Here is a 20,392-nt window from a genome sequence, read left to right as displayed (position 1 = left end):
TAGTGATTTGGGGGCCTGAATGATAGTACAATGGATGGGGGTGTTTGCCTTGTATGTGGCTGAACCCTGGATTTGATCCCTGGCATCCCCTATGGTACCCTGAGCAGCCCCAAGAGTAATTCCTCATGGAGAGAATCACAGGATGTGGCCCAAACCAAACCCCCTGTCTCAAAAAAAGTAAAAAATAAAGGTTTAGTGGTTTTCTTAGTTGGCTGAAAGGGCACTTCAGGTTACTTTTACTTTTTTTCCCATACACTTTTCTATATTATGTTTTCCTTTATTATGAATATGTATGATGAATACAGTGTTTCTGTAATTGGAAAAGGCAGAATTACATATTTGGTTGTTTGTTTCTTGGGCCATCCCGCAATGCTCTGGGGATTATGTGGTGTCAGCAATTCAACCTCAGACCTCTGCATTCAGGACATATGCACTAGCCCTTTGAGCTATCTCTGTGACCCTATTTACATTTTTGAAGAGAAGAAAATTTGTAGGATGAAGAAGTTAACAAAGAAGAAATAGCACTGAAATGTCCAGAATAATGACATGAAGTGTTTCAGTGATGGGGGCGGGCGCACGGTCACCTCTCTGTGGTACCTCCACACTTAATTATGGTACTGTCCTGGGGTTACACATCAGGTTGTGGTGCTCGAATACTCAGCCCTTTAGTTGCAGTGCTTGCACTTGGTAGCTGCAGGTTGCACTTAGTAATTGTATTTATGTACATTCTGGCTACCGTGCTTTTTGAGGAAGGGACACAGAAAGAGACTCCTTTAACTGTGGTTCTTTTTTTTTTTTTTTAATTTATTCTTTTATTGAATCACCATGTGGAAAGTTACAAAGCTTTCAGGTTTTAACTGTGGTTTTTATGAACAACTTGACTGGAGCTTATACTCTCTTTTGTTTTTGGTTTGGGGACCACATCCCATGAATTCCCTTGAGTTCAGGGCTTACTTCTAGCTCTGGACCCAAGGATTGCTTCTGGCAGTGCTTGGAGCACCATAGTTAATGCCAGGGTCAGTCACATGCCTGGAAGGCTCCTTAACCCCTGTACTATCTTTCTGGCCTCTCTCTTGTTTGGGGAGGGGGTGGGGGGAAGTTCTAAAGTGGTGCTCATCAGACCTCGGGGCCACATCAGTGATTTTCAGAACTAGGTCTGTGGTTCAATGCAAGGACCAGAGGAGGCAGTGTTCCTTGGGCCCTCTGATGGTGAGAATTATCCAGGCCACCTAGGCATTACTCAGAGTCCTCCAGGGCTGCCCCCAGCGGTGCTTGGGGTACATGTCTTGCTTCGGATTGACTCAGAGTTGGATGCTTGCTACACATGTACTCTAACCTCTGTACTATCTCTCAATCCTGGGGGTGTTTTTTTGTTTTTTTTTTTTTTAAAGTGAAGCATGGTAGTATTTGTTAAGTAAAACTTCCTTAGATGTGAAGAGAGAAAGAGGAAGTTCATGTTCAGGCGACAACTCGGGCTTCACCAGAGTCTGCTTTTCGGAAGACAATGCAGTGCTCCCAGTTGGACTCTCTGAGGTCACATTTCTGATCGTGGTGTTCGCTCAATCTTTCATAGTTGTGGTGCTAGCCAGGGATCACACTCCTTTTTGTGTTCACTAGAGCTGAACATGTAGCCAGAAATGGTAAAGCTTCCAGGATTGTGCTCACAGCTTCAATTTATAAGTGGGTGCTTTAGCCATCTCCCATCGCAATAGGTTAAACACATGTTGTCCTTCTGCCTCTTATACATCTGAGAGGAAGGTGTATAAATTATCCTAAGAGCTATATAAATTCTACTTAATTTTGTATTTATGCTAACCCTTAGGCATATAATAAATTATTTTAAAATGCACAATAAAATGGTAGGCATTACCTGATAAAGTTACACATGCATTTTATTTCAGAATGGATGGTACTACATCATCCTAAATGCCCTTTGCCTTGTAGAGCACAAGTATGGGGGGGGTCTGTGATCTGACTCAATCATATGAGTACCTCAGTATAAGAAAAAGTCCACTTCTGGGATTTGTTGAAGAAAAAAACCTAATACAAGATTAATTTTCCTTACACTTCAAAAAATGGCATGGCACCAGAGCAAAGAATATATTTATAGAAGTAAAATTAGAAGTGTTTATAATTTTTATAACTTATTTATTATTTTTGTTTTGTTGTTATTTTGATTTTTCGGCCACACTTGATGGACTTACTCCAGCTTTGCACTCAGGATCACTCCTAGCAGACTTGGGGGACCAATATGAGGTGCCAGACAAGGTCGACCAATATGATCGAACCCAGGTCGGCTGCGTGCAAGGCACATACCCAATCCGCTGTACTATGGCTCTGGCCCTATTTAATACTGTTGTTTCTATTGTTTGTTTGATGCTGCTCGCTCTCCCTGTATCGCTCAGGAATTACTCCTGACTTCTTGGGGATCATGCCTGTATCTTTTTTGTCTGTCTGTCTGTCTTTCTCTCTCTAAATGAGATTGAAGTTAACATATTGTAGAAGGAACTGATTCTTTGGGGTTGGATTTTGGTTTTTTTTGTTTGTTTCACCAATTTATTTAATTGCATATATATTCCCTATTGTTGGGATATATTTAAGTGAAAAGTAACTTTAAAATAGTAGTAAAAGGCAACAAAGTAGGCAGTTAGAGCAGTTAAAGTGCTGGAGCCAGACTGTCTGGTCAAATCCCGCTCTGCTGCTTCCTAGCCACATGACTTAAGAGGAGTTACTTTTATCTTTCTGTACTGATGTTTCCCTCAACTTTAAAATAAATGTAAAAGTATGGATGATGTGTTGTAAGGATTAAATTAATAATTTTATTTTAATTTTTTTATTTTTGGGTCACACCCGGAGATGCACAGGTGTTATTCCTGGCTCATACACTCAGGAATTACTGGCAGTGCTCAGGGGACCATATGAAATGCTGGGAATCAAATGCCCTACCTGCTGTGCTTTTGCTCCAGCCCCTAAATGAATAATTTTTTAAAGGATTAAAATAATAACAGGCTCGATAAGAACTATAAATTGTTAACTTTTTTACTAAGTTAATTGTGTTGTGGTAGTTTTATTAGTTGAGTTAATTTAGTACTTATTCATTGAACAATATTGTCCATTGTTCTTCTGTTAATATATGGTTGTTATCTTTTGCTATATATGGTTATCTTTGATATTTTTCACATTGATAGAGTTAAAGCTGCTTCATGCTATTTAATACCAATCTAGTATTCAATTGTATAGCCATCATTATTTGAAACATTTATTAAGAGTTTGCGTCTCACATTGGCACTTTAATACTTGTGTTAATTCATGGAAGTCTCATATCAACTTGGTGAGATAAGCCTGTATGTATTGGCTTTTAAGGCCACACCTAGACATGCTTAGGACTTACTCCTGGCTCTGTGTTCGGGTCCCTTCTGGTGGAACTCAAGTGTCCATATATGGTGCCAGGGATGGAACTTGGGTCTGTGTACAAGACAGGGAAGGGGCTCACCTGCTCTACTGACTCTCTGGCCCAAGAAGGTATTATTTTTTTATCCCCATTTAACAGCTGAGACACGACATGAGGTCAGGTTAAATTCCCAAAAGTGTCACATAGTTTCTAAGTATTTCTAGTTTCTAAGTATTTCTAAGCACTTGGTGTTTGGACCCTGTAGTTTCTTTCCAGAGATTCCTGTCTGATTTTTTTCCATAATCGTAACACTGTTTATTTTAATTTTTTTTATTAATTGAGATTCTGTGACTTACAGTATTGTTAATGTTGATTTCCCGTGCACATAATTTCAGTACCACACCTGTCACTATTGTATCTATCCCTTGTCCAAGGATCCTTTCACTAGAGATTCCTATCTTAATGTCACTGTGCCCCATACACTACTACAACTGTTTTAAACACCTTTTCTAATAATGGACATTTTAATATTTATAAATAAGAAGTGGTGCTGAAACAAATGTTTGTAAGCAAACATTTTGTGCACATAAAGTAATTTCAGAAGAACGGGAAAGCTCAGGCCAGGGGGATAGCTCAGGGGTTAAGAACGCATGCGGTGGAGTTCCATCTCTAGCATGGCATGGCCTCTCAGGCACTCCTGGTTGTGACTCTGGAGATTCCCTTTGGCACCAGGAAGGTGGCCTCATCACTGGCGGGCAGAGCAGCAGTGCATCACCAGGCATTGAACTGTCTGGCCCGGTTGCCATGAATTGCAAGGATGGTGCCTGGGCCCCGAGCATTGCTTGAGCAGCCCTTTCCCTCCCCCACCAACAAGGAAGGAGAGTTCAGTTAGAGACAGGTGGTTTTGAATTTTGGTGAGTATTTTTAAGGATTATAGATTAGAGTTACAGAGTGCCAATTTGGAGGATAACACTGAAATTTTTCTGAGCATTATTCCCATTTTGCTGAGTCTTTGGGAAGAAGCTTAATGACTACAGATACCTTTCACATGTCTAGCATTCCTGAATTATGTGTGAACTACCACCATGTGATTGCATAGATTACCACATACCTAATCAGTAGCAATGTCTGAAAGAGCAGGCAGGCATGACATTTTGGATATCTTGTTATTTTCAAATAATGGTAGGCGAGCATTTTAGAAAAAACTTGAAATATTTCTTTTTTTTTTTTTTTTGCTTTTTGGGTCACACCCAGCAATGCTCAGGGGTTACTCCTGACTTTGCACTCAGGAATTACTCCTGGCAGTGCTTGGGGGACCATATGGGATGCCGGGGATCGAACCCGGGTCGGCCGCATGCAAGGCAAATGCCCTACCCGCTGTGCTATCGCTCTGGCCCCAAAACTTGAAATATTTCTTGCACAATTTATGCACTGAAATTCTTTAAGTTGATACTTGAATATGTTACCAAAATTACATAAAGTGTTTTAATTAATGAATATTTTAAAAGTGCTGCTGTTTTTAATGATTGAAATTTGTTGATTTTATGCATCAACACAATTATATACACTGTCCTCCCGTTGTTCATCGATTTGCTCGAGCAGGCACCCGTAACGTCTCGATTGTGAGACTTGTTGTTACTGTTTTGGGCATATCAAATACACCCCGGGTAGCTTGCCAGTCTCTGCCATGCGAGCGGGATACTCTCGGTAGCTTGCCGGGCTCTCCGAGAACGATTGAGGAATCAACCCGGATCTGCCGCATGCAAGAAAAACACCCTACCCCCATGCTATCTCTCTAGTCCAACACAATTATGTAAGAGCTTTCAAATTGTTAAAATAAAGAACAGATTGCCAACAAATGCAAACATTAAGAACATAATATTTAGCAAAACATAGGAATGGCTACATGTGGGAAAGGAGTTTAGAAGAATCTTTAAATTGTCAGGTGATGGGGAATTTGGCAGTGAGGGAATTTTTTTTTAGATAATTATGATATTCACAAGTTGCTTTAAATATAACATCTTTTTTTGTTTGGATTTTGGTTTGGGTGGACACACCCGGCAGTGCTCAGGGCTTACTCCTGGCTCCGTGCTCAGGGGTCAGTCCTGAGCAGAGTGTTGGGGGACCAGACATGGTCCCAGGGATCAAACACAGATGGGTTGCAAGCAGCTCAAATGCTCTATGTACTGTACTCTTGCTCTGGCCCTGAGTATAACATATCTGTTCATTTGTTTATGAAAGGAAAATATGTCTCACATTTAAGTCAAAAAGAAGGCTCACTGAAATCAAAAGTCTTCGATGTATGATCCGAAGTAGACATTTTAAAGTTCAAAATTGTGTGGGCCCGAGTGTAGTGTACGCCTATAGTGAGTATGTGTAGATTTTCAGTGCCTGCTATTGTTCAGCAGGGTGTGCACATATTGTTTTAAATATGACCTCATCCTCACTCAGGATACTGTTCCATTTGGGGAGAGGGGGCGTATTACATATAAACACATAGAGATAAACAGGTTATCAATTCTTTATTGTGAATTATTTCTACCTTGAATTAGAGCATTGATTTCTTTCACATAGACAGTTACTCTCTTCTGCTTCCACCCTTCATCAAACCATTAACAGCACCCACCTACAAAATAATAGAATTTAGTCCTAGTCCTTGAGGTCTCTTCTGTGTCTCAGAAGTTTATTCAGGGACCATAGGCTGAGTTTATGCTTTGCGCTCAGGTGTCAGGTTCAATTTCCAACCCTTTCCCCGCCTTTCCCCTGAGCACAGAGCAGGGTTTGGCGTACTCAGAAATTACCCAGGATATTTTCACTGATCCCTATTGACAACATAAAGATGAAGAAGTATTTTAGAGATAGACTGACCAGAATCTATACCCCTGACTTGTTAAAGGACTGTAAAAAATTCCCAGAATTTGCTGGATTTGAGAAGACAAGAGTGTACCCACTAAGCATTTTCAGTTCATAAATTCATAATCAAACAGGCAACAGCATATTTAGTTGTTTTCCACTCTCCTCATTACCTCAGTGTGATCATAGGATTAAGGTTCTCTTACCACACAGACAGGCCATGTAGTATTTAATACCTGTTTGTTGGGGCTTGCTCATCAAGCTCCTGTTCTTTCCCTTGATCATGTATCTTGCCTGCTTGACAGTATTTTGGCTTGCTTTTTCCACTCCAGAGAAGCCCATGTTCTCTCTGGAACATCTACTTTCTCTTTCTCTCGCCTTACATTTTTCTAAGTTTCAATAAATACTATTTTGCCTCACTAAAAAGCAAAATAATGAAAAACTGTCAGAGCTGGAGTGATAGATAGTACAGGGGTCAAGGCACTTGCCTTCCTTGTGGCCAACACAGGTTTGATCTGTCATTGCATATGATCCTGTGAGCACTGTCAGGAGTGATTCCTGAGCACAGAATCAGAATAAGACCTGAGCACAGAAAAGTAATTTTGCGTGTGGCCCAGAAAATAATTTTGAAGCAAAACAAATTTTCTTTCTTTTTTTATTTTTTTTTTGCTTTTTGGGTCATACCTGGTGATGCACAGGGCTTACTCCTGGCTCTGTACTTAGGAATTACTCCTGGCGGTGCTCAGGGGACCATATGGGATGCTGGGAATCGAACCTGGGTCGGCCGCATGCAAGGCAAATGCTCTACCCGCTGTGCTATCGATCCAGCCCCAAAACAATACAAATTTTCTTTTTTTTTTTTTTTTTTTGAAGTAACAGACTTTATTTAGAAGGTCTTAGGGAAGGAGGAAGGGATAAGTGGAAAAGGAAAACCAGTAGGAGTAACGCGCTCAAGAAAGAACACGGGCTCCTCCAAAGATGGAGAGAGCTCTACACACATCCTAGCACTGGACACGAAAGCATGAAAGTACACATCTCAAGGGGGGAGATGCGGGCGACACATGTGCTCGGCCACATGGCACAAGCAGCACATGGGCTCAGGCAGCATATGCGCCAAATTTTCTTAATAAATAAAAGAAAATTGAATATGATATATTCTGGGTGTACATTTTGCACTGATTAAAGTCATAACCAATGTTTTGTACTTTAAAAAATAGTTTTGGGCTTGGGGGATAGATGCCAAGAAATTTTATCACTGGATTGTGTGGGAGTTCTATTCCTATTTTTTGGATAGAACTCCATATTGCTTTCCATAAAGGCCAAAGCAGACAGCAGACAGTGGATAGGATTTCCTTTCTCACCACAACCCCCCAAACACTAGCATTTCCAGACTCTTGGATATGTGCCATTCTCACCAGCATGAGATGACATCTTGTTTTTATTTGTATTTCCCTAATCATGAGTGGCAAACACTTTTTCATATGTCTCTTGGCCCTATGTATGTCTTTTTTGGGGAAGTGTTTGTTCATCTCCTTGCCCCATTTATGGATGGGGTCATTGGATTTTTGGTTGTGGAGTCTGCTTAACTGTGTTTATCACCACACTTCGTACAATAGCCAAGATACGGAAACAACTGAAATGCACAACTATAGACAAATGGATCAAGAAGTTATATATATTGATGCGGAATACTGTGCAGCTCTGAGAAAGAACAAAATCATACATTTTGCTGCATAGTGGATGGAACTAAAAGATATGTTGAGTGAGGACAGATGGAAAGGAATAAATACTGTATGATCACTCTCATGTGTGGGATTTAAAAATACACAGCAAGATAGCAACACAGAAGATGGCAACATAATGGGAGACTGATCCACAGGCGTGAATTGGGGTGGGGAAGCTAGGGATGAAGGGGCCGCAGGGGTCTATCTGGGATCCTTGAGAGGGAGTGGTGATAGATGGTGGGTGTGCTGGTGGAATTATGTGCATCAGAAAACATTTTAATGGCACCACAGAATTTCAGGGAGGCTGGGAGGAGGGGGGTGTGGCAGGGGGAATCAGTACATAAATTCCCTGTTACTTTTTAAGTTACTTTTTATTATGAAAAATGTATCATGAGGGAAATTCTTTAGAGGTAAATAGCACTGGAATCCAGTAATTATTATATATCTGTTTGAAAAGATCAGTGCAGCATGAGTGGGGGGATAAAGCTTGAGAACAAGCATGTGATAAAATGTGCAGGGTGACTGACACTTACATGATCACTTTGAAATGGGTTGGGATTTAAAAAGGCTTACAGCAGCAGCACCAGTGGTAGCAGTTAGCACTGCTGTAAGTAATATCTGTGAACAAGGGCCAGGGATGTGGCTGAGCAGTAGAGTGCATGACTCAAATTTGTGAAGCTCTGGGTTCAAGCTGCAGAATAGTAGAGGGGGAAAAAAAAATCTGTGATTAAGTTAGTCAGTATCTATCCCTGTGGCCAGACTGTTAAATGCTAGGGAAACAAGAACCACTTCAGCCTTGTTCATTGAGTACCCCAGTTACATAGTAAAGCACGTTGGCGCACTGTAGCACTGTCGTCCAGTGATTTGCTCGAGCGGGACCAGTAACCTCTCCATTGTGAGACTTGTTACTATTTTTGGCATATCAAATATGCCGTGAGGGTGGGATACTTTTAGTAGCTTGCTGGGCTCTTCGAGAGGGACAGAGGAATCAAACCTGGGCTGGCCGCATGCAAGGCAAATGCCCTACCCATTGTGCTATCATTCCAGTCCACCTTGATGCAGAATATGCAATTACTCTATATTACGCAGTGACAGTTCTAGCAAAGGTGCGTGGTAAATAGGCACTCTTATTCAGTGAATGGAAACTGATACAGCCCTCTGAAATGCACTGACTGCATTCCACCCAAAGCCCTGCGATTTAAAATTTAGTATTCACCTGAAGCAGAGTGAAGGTCAAATCTTACCATCACAGAACCATCTTCTAATAATTACAACTTTAAAGTGCAGCCTTTAGGGGTGGTAGCAGTAGTACAGGGATAGGGCGCGTGCCACTGGCTTTACCCATGAGAAACAAAAGCTTATGTCCAAAGACATTGATTTATTCCCTTGGTTGCTTTGGTCAGACCCGGCAGTGCTGAGGGCTTACTCCTGACTCTGTACTCAGGGATCACTCCAGGTGGGGCTCAGGAGACAGTGTGTAATGCCAGGGATTGAACCCAGGTTGACTTTGTGTATTCAAGGCTTATTTCTGTCTCAGAACTCAGGGATTGCTCTTGGTTGAGGTTCAGAGGACCATAAGAAGTGAGAGGTATTGAACCCAGGTTGGCTGCATGCAACCCTCACCTGCTGTACTATTTATTGGTCAGGCTCTTACAATTAACTTTTATGTAACTTTTTACTCTTCATTTATTACATTTTGTTTAAGAAATACAAAAAATAAGGAATTTCTCAGACATTAACCAAGGTAGCTTAAAAATTTGAAATTTATGCAGTCTAAAAACCCAAAAAAAAAAGAAAATCAGGTACTATTTCTTGTTTGTTTAGATTTTTTTGTTTGTTTTGTTTTGTCTTGGGCCATACTTTGTTTTGGTTTGGTTTGAGGTCTTACCCCTGGCTTGCTCCTAGCTTACTCCTGGCTCTATGCTCAGGGATCACTCCTGGCCAGTCAGGGACCATATAAGCTGCAGGGGTCAAACCAGGTTGGCTGCATGCACAGCAAATGCCCTACCAGCTCGACTATTGTTCTGGCCCCTTTCTTATTTTTAATAGTAGAAAAATTGTTTTAGTTTTGGTTTTGTTAATATTTTTATGAGCCACAATGTGGCCAGTTTTCTTTTTAGACATTCCCATTTGCTTTTTAGTTGCAATGATGTTTTACCCCCTTTTTGCTATTATAATCAATTATTTATGATTATTATAAAGCAATATATTAATAAAGTTATCTACTATCTTTATAAATCTTACTTTCTTCAGAGGTAGCTGTTTTGATAATCAGGTTTTGGTGGGTCTGTAGCTTACTTTTAGTTTGCAATGATCTTTTGTCACTATTTTATGTCTTTGCCCTTTTTTGGTTTTGTTTTTGGTTTTTGACCATACCTAGTAATGTTCAGGGGTTATTCCTGTCTCTGCACACAGGAATTACTCCTGGCAGTGCTTGGAGACCATATGGGATGCTGGGCATAAAACTCAGGTCAGCTGTATTCAAGGCAAGTGCCCTACCCACTATAGTCTCTCTCTAGATATAGTCAAATTAAAAATGAAAAAGAGGCTTGTCATTTAAAGTTTTTCTTTAATGTAATGTCTTAAAAATTATTTTTTATAGTCTGGGTAATATTATAGTGTCAATGTTTATGACATAGATATACAAAGTCATTTAATATCCTTGCCATCACCACCAAAGTGCCCAAGATCTGTCACCACTCTTTATGTCACCTCTGGTCCAATTTTCTTCTGTACCCCAACACTAACCTTCAGTCTATTGCTTAGTAATCTGAGTTTTGTATTCCAAGACCAAGAGTTTGTTACTGCTCCCTTGTTTTGTGTCTCTATAAACAATAGATGAGTGAGTAAAGGTAAGAAAGTTTAAGATACTATTTAAAATAAGGTCTTCTGAATTACTTATTCAATGCCTAGGCATTAAAATCAGACTAAGCTTTACCACTCCATAATTCTACCATTTTGAGTGGGTTGCATTTTGAAACATATTGCCTCATCAAACAATACCAACCTCAAAGGACTGTTGGGAAGGTTGAAACAAGAATGTCCACTTTCAACATAATGCTTGGAGTGTGATGCATTTAACAAACAGTAGTTGATATTGTCTGTTTGGGTGGGAGGGGATTTTGTGTCATACTCTGGTGCTCAAGGGTTACTCCTGGCTCAATGCTGGGTATGTGTATGACGCAGGGGAGTGGATGGGGGATGTACCTGGCAGTACTGGGGATCATTCACTGCTGGTTATTGAACCAGGACATCTGCATGCAAAGCATGCATTCCAATCCATTGAGTTCTTTCTTTGACCCTATTTTTATATCAGAAAGTGCCTTTTCATGAAAAAGTGCTCTACATCACTAATCATCAGAGAGATGCAGATCAAGACAACCACGAGATACCACCTCACACCACAGAGACTAGCACACATCCAAAAGAACAAAATCAACCACTGTTGGAGAGGATGTGGGGAGAAAGGGACCCTTCTACACTGCTGGTGGGAATGCCGACTAGTTCAGCCCTTTTGGAAAACAATATGGATGATTCTCAGAAAACTAGAGGTTGAGCTCCCATTTGACCCAGCAATACCACTGCTGGGAATGCATATATCTCAGAAAAGCCAAAAAGTATAGTCGAAATGACATCTGCACTTATATGTTCATCGCAGCACTGTTTACAATAGCCAGAATCTGGAAAAAACCTGAGTGCCCTAGAACAGATGACTGGTTGAAGAAACTCTGGTACATCTATACAATGGAATACTATGCAGCTGTTAGAAAAAATGAGGTCATGATGTTTGCATACAAGTGGATCAGCATGGAAAGTATCATGCTAAGTGAAATGAGTCAGAAAGAGAGAGACAGACATAGAAAGATTGCACTCATCTGTGGAATATAGAATAATAGACTATAAGACTAACACCTTACAGAGTATTAGAAATAAGTACCAGGAGGCTGTCTCCATGGCTTGGAGGCTGGTCTCTCATTCTGGGCAACTCAGAGAAGGGAACACCAAGTAAAATGTGGTCGGAGGTCATGTGGGGGAAAGATGATGTGGGCCGAATATAGACTAGAGACTGAACACAATGGCCACTCAACACCTTTATTGCAAACCACAACACCTAATCAGAGAGAGAGAACAAAAGGGAACACCCTGCCATAGTGGCAGTGTGGGGTGGGGGGAGACGGGACTGGGGAGGGTGGGAGGGATGTTGGGTTTACTGGTGGTGGAGAATGGGCACTGGTGAAGGGATGGGTTATCAAACTTTGTATGGGGGAAACATGAGCACAAAAATGTATAAATCTGTAACTGTACCCTCACGTTGACTCACTAATTAAAAATAAACTATTAAAAAAATTAAATAAATAAAAAAATTTAAAAATTAAAAAAAAAGAAAGTGCCTTTTGTTGTACAGGACACTATGCAATGTAGAAGAGTGAGATAAGAATGAGTTTGGGTGGAAATAACTCATAAGGCTAGAGTGTATGCTTTGCTTGGGAAGTCCTAGGTTTGATCACAGGCACCACAGGATGCCCCAGGCACCACGCTGGGAGTAGCCCCTAAGCTCCATTCCCCCTCCAAATAAAAACAATAAAGAATATCCTCTCTGAAGAGAGACAACTTGAGCTTGTACTTGTGTTCCAGTTTTGTCATTTACCATAGCCTATTACATGCTCTAGAATTGATTCATTAAATACTGTATTGTGTTACTCTGGTTAAAATGGAATTTTAACACCCAGTGTTAATAATTTAAAAGTAAAAGGAATCTATATATCTATAAATCCTATAAAAATATTTATGGACGTGCCTGTCAACAGATTTTAATCCTATGTAGCCAGTACTTTTTGAATTTTATTCCTAGCTTGTGTCTACTATAGCTTTCATCTTTATTATTTCTTTTTTAGAAGTATCTTTATTTTGCTATGAGGTTGAAATATGTGGTGTGTGCACGTGCAAGTCCTATAAAGTTTTTATTCTAATCGAAGTAAAGTTTTACCAGTTCCATTGTATCAGTTTGCTATATCTGATTTATTTGTACTTCTCTGAGTCTCACTTTAGTTTGTGTCTTTCCTTAGAGTCTGTCTCAGTAAATTTTGTAAACTGTTAATCACCTTTGTTTACCTTTATTCTTAGGTAAAGAATTTTGATCTGTTTTTTTAAAAAATAGCATGTTAGCACTGTTCATTATTATTTTTTTTTCTTTTTGGGTCACACCCAGTAATGCACAGGGGTCACTCCTGGCTCATGCACTCAGGAATCACCCCTGGCGGTGCTCAGGGGACCATATGGGATGCTGGGATTTGAACCCGGGTCGGCTGAGTGCAAGACAAACACCCTACCCGCTGTGCTATCACTCCAGCCCCTCATTATATTTTAAATAATACTTCACTGTTTTTTTTAATAGCACTTTTTCTTGTAACTCTTTACTGTCTCGTGTTGAATACTTTAAGAGAAAGGGAACAGAATCTCAGTTAAATTCATGGATTTCCCAAAATATGAACTAAGTTAGGGGTTTGTCTGCAAGGGAAAAATGGGGAGCTAATTTTGCTTAGTAATCTGCCCACAGAAGTGTTTCTAGTGTAATCGATATATTAGGTAGATTTAATGGGAAGAAATAAGGAAAGTTTGTCAAAATTTTTAGTACTATATAAATACAAGGTAGTTATTGACTAAAACTATACTTACCCTGTTAACTTTTTGATCAAACACAAAAATATTTAAAATTTTATGGTGCTTTCTCTTTTATTTACATATGTATATACTTATTCTTACATATAGAAAATAAGCTAAGTATAAAAATAAGTTGCAATCAACTATATTCTTCATCTTTTAAAAATATATTTCCAAAGATAGCTTTTTATCATTTTCTAAAACATTATATTCAAATAACACTTCAGGGACTAGAGTAGTAGGGCAGCCAGTAGGGCACTTGCTTTGCAAACAGCCAACCCGGATTTGATCCTTGGCACCCCATATGTTGCCCCAAACCTCATCTGAGTGCAGAGCCAGCGGTAAGTGATGAGCACTGCCGGTTGTGGCCCCCAAAACAAGAATTAAAATAACACTTCATTTCCAGTGAAGTACCCCAGTGTTTCATTTATAAAAACAACAGATGTTGTTTTGGATTATGGTATTTAGCATTTATATAAAACCTTCCATTGTCCCCAACACTTACCTCATTTGAAACTGGTAGTAAAAATAATTATTTGTGGAATAATGAAGTTAACAGATACATGTGTGACTTTAATGAATAGTAATTTGGCATAGACCTTGTAAAATGGAAGGAGAAAAGTGGGTATCTTACGATTTGTCACTGCAATATTCTGCAGCTTGTGGGAGAGAGACTGATGACTCATAGATCAAATGGTTGCTTATGCCAATTTTCTGGAATTTTCCTTTCCTACAGCAGGATTTGTATATTCCTTAAATTTTCACAAATATAGGAAGTTGGAACATCTTATTGGTAAATTAACTGCGTTTACTTTTTGTTCTTAAAGTTGGAATCACAGACACTTAAAAAAAACATGATAAAGTCGGTTTGTCAGTTCAGTATGCTGCTCTCATGGAAGCAGTTGTTTTCGATGGGTTTCTTGGAGAGACAGGACAGGGGGTTAGGTGCATCCACTGACTCTAGTTTGATCCTCAGAACTGCATACCCCAAACATCACCAGCAGTAATCCCTGTGCACAAAGCCAGGAGTAAACCCTAAGCACAGCTTAGTGTATCCCAAAAACCCTAAAAAAAAAAAAAATTAATAAGTAAATTAACTTCACTATAATTTGCCAACGAATTTGGGATTTTTTTTCTCCTTCCTCCCTCCCTCCGTCTCTCACTCCCTGCTTTCTTTCATTCTTTCTTTCTCTCTTTCTTTTGGGCCACACCTGGTGATACTTGGGTTACTCCTGGCTCTACACTCTCAGTGCTATGGAAATTGTGATAACTAATATGCATATTAATAGCAATCAATGCATATTACATTTTGGAAGTTTCTCAACGTACTTAATTTTTAAGACTTGGAACTGTAATTTCTAGACCGAGAAACATGTTTTCCAACTTAGAAAATAATATATTAGAAATCAAATTGTGAGCTGTTGCTCCTAAGCAGTTTTCTGTGAAGGACAAGAAGCAAGTGGAATCCATACCTTTGACTCTGCTGGACCACTCTTTCAGTTGACTTAGCCTTTGAGCTGCGTTGCCCTGTGAGCCCAACTTTCTAAACCCCTGTCTGTATTCATTTCTCTATTTCACAAAATAACAAATTGCAAGATACTAAGAAAACAACCTCCAAATTGTGTTGGTTCAAGTGTGGGTCTTAAGTTTCAGTTGTCGTGGGAGTATTCAGTTTGTTCAGTGTTGGGTTTTCTGGAAGCAGATGCCGAAAGAATCTGTTGTATAGGATATTTGTTAGGGATCAGCGTGTGAAAAGGAAGGGGTGGGAATGGAAGGAGAATTGAGCAGATGAAGAAATCAAAGTTCTCTGCCAGCCAAACAAAACCTCAAACAAAGCCTATGAAGAGATTTACCCTGAAGAATGTTTATGAGATTATCCCACATCCACTGACATGGTTGAGTCTCTACCTCTGTTCTGTCTGTCTCCACGTGTGGGTTGGCCTGATAGGGTGCAAATGTCGGTTAGTTAGTTTTCCACGCTTGAGGCCCCCTCTGGGGGCTGACTGCCATGATGATCCACGGAGCACACTCCCTTGTCCTTTCTTGAGGGAAAAGGAAGGCTGACCTTTGTTCTGTTCTATAAAGATTGATTAGCTGCAGATAATAGAAATCAGCCTTATTCACTGAGGAGGGGGAAAGAGCATTGGCTTAATGTTAAGACTGCCTAGGAGAATCAAATGCCTCTACTTTGCAGCTTGCAACTTTTGTGACATTAGGCAAATCTAATTAAATCTGCATTCTTTAATTGCTCTGTAAAATGGATGTGCTGTTGGTGGTACGAAATTACTCAGGTTGTGTTCCCCCAGTGCTTATTTTCTTTGCCCTATTTTTTACCTTCATGAAATGTGCATTCTAAAAGTTTATAGTGAGCCTGTATTTAAGAACAACTTAATATTCTTTCGAGACAAGTGCCATGAGGATAAGCAGGACCAGAGAATTGAGGGTAGCAATAGGAGCCCATGTTTTCATGAAAAAGAGAAAGGCGCATTATTGGGAGAGGCACAACCAACATTAAAATTCACTAAATTGGGGACTGGAGTGATAGCACAGCTGGTAGGGCATTTGCCTTGCACGTGGCTGACCCAGGTTCGATTCTCAGCATCCCATATGGTCCCCTGAGCACCTCCAGGAGTAATTCCTGAGTGCGTGAGCCAGGAGTAACCCCTGTGCATCGCCGGGTATGACCCAAAAAGCTGGGGGGGAAAAGCTTCAAAGTTAAAGCTTCAAAGGTCGAGAGAAGTGCTCAGGATTTCTCTATTTTATGTGGAGGTGGGGGTCTGGGCCACATTAGGAGGGCCTGGTGGCTTCTAACTCTGTGCCTGAGGATCATGCCAGGCAGTGCTCAGGGAACCATGCAGTGCCAGTAATCCAACCCAAGCCTCCTGTGTGCAAAGGTTAGATCCAGTCCTTTGAGTTGTTTTTTTTCTGACCCTGTGTTTTGTACTTTAAAAACTGGTATTTGGAGGGCCAAAAGGATAGCCTAGGAGTTCAGTGCATGCCTTCAATGCAGCCAATCCCATTTTGATCCTCAGTACCACATGGTCCCCAAGCATTGCTGGGTATAGTTCAAATAAAATCACTGGTATTTTTTTTTTTGTTTGTTTGTACTTTGGCTTTGGGGCCATACCTAGCCCCAAATAGGGCATATTCTGGCTATGTTCAGGTGCTCAGGGGACCATATGTGGTGCAGGGGCTCAAACCTGGGTTAGCTGTGTGCAAGGCAGATACCTTATCCACTGTGCTGTTTCTTCAGTTCAAACTTGATCTTTTGGGGCCGAGTGATAGCTCAGAAGGTAAGGCTCTTATCTTGCACACAGTCAACCCAGGTTTATCCTCGGCATCCCATCTGGTCCTGCGTACAGAGCCAGGATTAATCCTGTGACACACTAGAAAACAAAAAAAAGACCTGGTCATTTCATTATTTTCTTTATTTTATCGTAAAAGATGTATCATGTTATGTCTTTTTTATCCAAAAAGATTGGGTTTGGAGAGATACCTGCAACTACTTTTCTGCACCTAGAAAAGTGGTATAGAAAATGCTTAATTACTCATGATCATTATAATATTTTCCTCCTCATAACATAGATTGTGTTAAAAACAAGGATTCATCTTGTGTGTGTGTGTGTGTGTGTGTGTGTGTGTGTGTGTGTGTGTGTGTGTGTGGTGCTGGTGTTCAAAGTCAGGGCCTCATGCACATGTATGCTAAATCTGTTCCCTACCATTTGAATTGATCCCCAGCCCTTAAAAGATCATGTTCACATGTAATGATGTTCATCAGATGAATACAAATTTATAGACCTGGTTAAAAAAAAGAGTCAGAGTAAATTTATTAAAATGTCTCCTGTTCCTAATGTTTTCTTTGGCATAAATTAAATATGACAGGTTAATAACTTATAAATGAACCCTTTTAAAGGCACTTATTGGGCCTTTTGCTAGTGACCCACTGAGCCGTCGACAAAGGACAGTGTAAAGATATCGCTTTTGGGTGAAGCAGCCACATGTTGTGTTGTTTGGCTTCAGTCAGCAGTGTAACAACGTGATCCACCTTGAGGAGCCACTTGCAGGGAGCCTGAGCCAAGGAGACCCTTGCTTTGGACATGTGGAGGGCAGTAAAATCTTGGGTTTCTGTTCTCATAGTAAAAATAATCAGAAAAAAACCCTATAAGCGAAACTTAAAAGCTATACAGTCCTTAATTTCTACACTGGCAAGGATTGTCCAGCTGACTAATAAATCCACATGGCATCTGACTCACAAACAAACCCCATGTGTTTTCCACTAATCACTCATTGCCAGTACATCTGAAGGTTCTCACTGTTGATTTAAAGGGAGGAATATGTGTTTTGAAAATCGGAATTGGTGGGCTGGAGCTATAGCACAGCGGGAAGGGCTCTTGCTTTGTGAATGGCCAACCCTGCTTGATCACCCCCCTCCAATATGGTCCCCAGAGTCCCAATAGGAGTGATCCCAGAGTCAGGGATAAGCCCTAAGCACTGCTGGTGGGACCCCAAAAACAAACTAATCAGAATAGGCACTATTATGGCCTTGCAAACTTGATAGAAATGTTTTGTGAAAACAAGATTTGAATTTTTTTTTTCTCTGGGTCACACCCAGCGATGTCAGGGGTTATTCCTGGGTCTGCACACAGGAGTTACTCCTGGTGTTGCTCCGAGACCATTTGTGATGCACGGGATCGAACCTGGGTCAGCTGCGTGCAAGGCAAACGCCCACTGTGCTACATCGCTTTGACCCTGAGATTTGAAATATCTAAGGACATTCTTTTGTCTACTTCAATGTCTTTTTGTTCACTGAACTTTTAAGGCTCGGCTTTCTCTAATTCAACCCTGCCCTGCCTGTGCATAGACTAGATTCCTCTGCTCTATGTTCTTTAAGGCAATAAGAGTAATAAAGGGTAGATTATCTCTGAAGGACAGTGGAAGACTCTACAGAGAACTTGCTTTTGGCTATAGTGGTATGGAAAAAATAAGATTAGAGGGCAGAAGTAATCCATTTAATTTCTATTTTGTAAATCAAAGTACATGATTTTGATTTATTCATTATCTGTAATGTGTGACTAGTAGAATCAGGATGTATCCTGAGATCGTGACTATGAAATCTTGCTCAGTCAAGATCTTATGCTATTTCTGCTTTTGTGGGCAGATGACCATGTATCACAAATGCTATGGAAGAAATATTTAGGATTGAGGAGGAAGTAAAACTGTGTAATGATAAGTTTCCTTCTGACTTTGAAAATCTTTATTCTTTGAAGAATAAAATTTGATCTCAATTATGTACTTGCTACTTTTTGGAGACTGCTCAATCCATTTCCCAAATAAAAGTCTTAAGATTTTTTTTCTTTTGCACTGTAGCACTGTCATCCCATTGTTCATGTATTTGCTCGAGTGGGCATCAGTAACATCTCCATTGTGAGACTTGTTTTTGCCTTCTATTGTTATCTAAATGCTTTCTTGAAAGACATGTTCAGTCTCTTTATATATCATTTTATAGTTGCTTATGGAATAGCCCCTTCAGTGTGTGTTTCAGAAGCTATTGTTTCCTGTTACTTGTTCCTTTTCTTCACTTAGTAACTACCATTTATCTTGATGATAGTCTCCACTTAATCTCTAATCTGTCTTTACAATATTAGTTCTCTCTTTCCACCATTTGGCTCAATTGTGAGATTTCTCATATAGCTCTATGGTTTTACTCTTTTTTTTACTCATGACTGTTTCTTTAATACTGAATTATTTTCTGTTAGCCCTGTCCACCATCCTCCTTATAGTAGCATTAAGTGTATGCAATAGTACGGTTTATATGAAGAATAAGTATTTGCTTATTTAGATGATAGAAATGTGTTTCTTACATATAGTTGATCATCCAAGTATTGGTTTCAAAGTTTCCAAAACTTCAAACTTTCCTGTGTTGGAAATAATAAATGTATCTTTTGCTTGCTGAGTGTGATGACTTTCAGAAGCATTCAAGTAGGATTTGATTGCCTGGAGAACCTACCTTGTGATTAGATTGGAATTTTTAATCTTTCCCTCTTTCTAATAAACCCTAGGGGTGGAGGTTGGATCAGTCATCAGTGACCAATGATTTGATACCTGTGTCTCCATAAAAAAGGCAAAAGAACAGGATTCTTAGGTTTCCTGGTTGATGAGCACTTGGAGATGCTGAGAATGGCTTTCCTGTAGCCTTGGAAGCTCTGGGCCTTTCCTTTGCTTGCCTTGCATTTTGTCTTCCGTCCACTCCCCTCCACCCTGCCCTCCCCCCCACCATCTTGAGCTAGATCTTGATCTAGTAAAGTGCAGCCCAGTAAGGAAAAGTTTCATCATGCACTGTGAATCATCACTCTCTCAAATTTATGAATCAAAGAGGGGTCATGGAAGCCCCTGATTTATAACCGTTCAGACCATTCAGAAACATAAGTGCTAGAGTGGGCTTGCGAGAAGTGTATGAAGTGGAAGGTGGTTTTGGAAGAGAAACCTGTTGGAGAATTGCTGGTTGGTATTGGGAAGTCTTCATACCTAGTTGTGTTGGAATTGGGTTCAGAAATACACTTAGTGCGCATCAAAGAAGAGTATTAGTTGCTTCATTTTATGCCCTCCCTATTCTTTTAGCCAAACTTTTTTTGGGGAGGGGTGCACACTTGGCAGTGCTCGGGGTTTACTTCTGACTCTGCACTCAGGAATCACTCCTGGTGGGCTCAGGACCACATGGGGTGCCGGGAATTGAACCTGGCTCAGCCGTTGTGCAAGGCAAGCA

General features: G+C 40.2%; 1 protein-coding gene and 1 non-coding gene across 2 annotated transcripts in view; both read left to right on the top strand.

The window, feature by feature from the left end:
* ATP6V1A (ATPase H+ transporting V1 subunit A) overlaps positions 1 to 20,392 on the top strand; it is a 62,598-nt gene that overhangs the window by 7,036 nt on the left and 35,170 nt on the right. The window lies entirely within an intron of this gene.
* Positions 17,531 to 17,666, top strand: LOC129403040 (small nucleolar RNA SNORA21). Its single transcript, XR_008629030.1, has one exon. It is a non-coding gene; the product is annotated as a small nucleolar RNA SNORA21 (small nucleolar RNA).

Source organism: Sorex araneus, chromosome 2, assembly GCF_027595985.1.
Source record: "Sorex araneus isolate mSorAra2 chromosome 2, mSorAra2.pri, whole genome shotgun sequence".
NCBI lineage: Eukaryota > Metazoa > Chordata > Mammalia > Eulipotyphla > Soricidae > Sorex > Sorex araneus.
Note: the sequence above shows the minus strand (reverse complement) of the source record. Positions and strands in the feature narration are given on the sequence as shown.